We start from the raw sequence: 2,212 nt of genomic DNA, 5'->3' as shown, positions 1-2,212 counted from the left end.
TGGGAAATAAGAAGAAGGAAGGGAGAGTACAGGAAAGGAGGAGAAGGGAGAGGTACAAGAAAGACCAAGAAAACTAAGGTAAGCCAAGAGAGGAGGGGGCAAAGAGAATGCATGGCTGAAATAGCACTAGTATATAAGAGAATGAGAAGCCAGCTGGAGTCAGGGACATGAAGCCCATGGGCAGGAGAGGTTTCGGGTAGTGACTGTGGCCAAAAGGAGCCACTGGTACTGAGTAAGCCTAAAGGTCAACATCTGCTTTGGCCTGGTAATAATCAGCACAGTTAGCCATTTGCCTTTAGTTTCTTTTTGACATGACCTTAATATCATGTATCATCTTTAATTTTAATTTTATATATCTCTTAAAATCATTTTCAGACCCTTATAACTTGCATTTATACACCTAAAATCAAGTCCTTAGATACACACAACTTATTTAAGTTTTTATATCCTACGAATTTATAACTTGCACTTAAATATCTTAAACTATTTTTTTAGACCTCACAACTTATATATACTTCAAACCTTTTCTTTTCCATCCAATCATGTACCATGAGACAAAAGTGGTTGCTGAAAGCAGTTATTGCAAAGTAAGTTCCTTTAGGTAAAGGAATAATAAAAAAATATAATTTTAGTAATAGCAGCATGATAGCTTGAGTTTGTTTTTACATCACCTCAGCTTCATCCAGAGCTCCATGGGCAGAGAAAGGAGGCAGCTGGGAGATAGAGCAAGCAGGAAAAATAGAGACACCCTTCAGAAGCAGAACATGGGTAGAGAAATGTCTGGTGTACCTGCAGGACTTAAGCAGTAGGCGCCAGTGAGCAGGGTACTCCTAGGTTGAGAAAAAGAGAGACAAGTTCACCATGGGAAAAGACAGAGACTGCTGAAGGAGGGAGCTGAGAGATGGAGTTAACTATAGAGAAACATGATGTAACTGCTCTTACTTGCTTGGTCCAGTTCCCATATCTGCAACAAAATGTATGGGCACACAGGAAAAGACAAGGCCACCAGCCACAAGCAAACAACAAAACAAGGTAGAATATTCAGTCTCAGAAGACTAGGCACACACAGACATTCTGTGACCATCTTCACACATAAGCCAAAACCAGGACAGAAGGTCATCATCTCTTTTGCCCAGAGACAGGATCTACAATTGTGTCCAATCCCCCAATATGTCTCTCCAAATATTTGAATGCCAAAACAGAGTAGAACAACTTACCTATTGTTCCAAGGTTCAGATGTGTATTCCCTATCAGTTCTTTGTTTTGTTTTTACTTTGCAACTTTGTGATAGTCACACTCTGGGCTACCACCTAGGGCCTGTCAATTCCACCTTGAACTTGCTTCTACTTGGGAGTCTATCCTTGACTAGTGACCATTAATTTGTGGCAGCTGTGATCTTCAGATCCCTGAACTTCTGAGTTCACTAGGACCTATCCCAGCCAGTCTCCAGCTCTCTGGTGCTTCCAAGTCTATGACTCTATCCTGGATCCAGCCTTGAATATGGGGTCTCCCATGGTATTAACCCCACTGAGCAAAAGACCATTAGCTACATTAAAGCCAATTAAGCAAGCTTTATTGTTAGTGTGCACAGGACTGCTTCTCTAAAGTGGGTTTTGAGAGAAGAGTATTGGTTTAATTTTTAAGGCATCTTTAGGTGCAGACTGGGGATTTACAGAGGAATCTGGTGACATAAGGACTTGGCAAGTGATTTATAGAAGCAGACAGCAGATAACATTATTTGACAGACCATCTAGGCAGAGCATCTCAAGATTCCTTTTCAGAACATCATATCATCAGCATAGAGTTAAGGGTATGATGAGGTTATGAGTCTAATTCCATAGTGTGTGGAACATGTCAAATTCCAGGAATAGGTTATGGCCTGATCAAACTTAAGGTTTAAAGTCAATAGAAAAGAACTTATTTTGACTGAGGATGGCCTTATCTAGTATCAATGGGAAGAGAGGCCTTTGGTCCTGTGAAGGCTCGATGCCCCAGTGTAGGGAAATGCCAGGGTGGTGAGGCAGGAGTGGGCAGTGTTTGTGGGGGGGCACTCTCATAGAAGCAGGGGAGGGAGATCAGATAGGGGGTTTCCAGAGGGGAAACTAGGAAGGGGGATAACATCTGAAATGTAAATAAATAAAAATCCAATAAAACTGGCTTTTAATTTTAAGTTGAAATCAGGCTGGTCCATTATTTCTTCCTTGTCTTACAT

The sequence above is a fragment of the Rattus norvegicus genome, chromosome X (assembly GCF_036323735.1).
Source record: "Rattus norvegicus strain BN/NHsdMcwi chromosome X, GRCr8, whole genome shotgun sequence".
Taxonomy (NCBI): Eukaryota; Metazoa; Chordata; class Mammalia; order Rodentia; family Muridae; genus Rattus; species Rattus norvegicus.
This window is presented reverse-complemented; position numbering follows the sequence as displayed.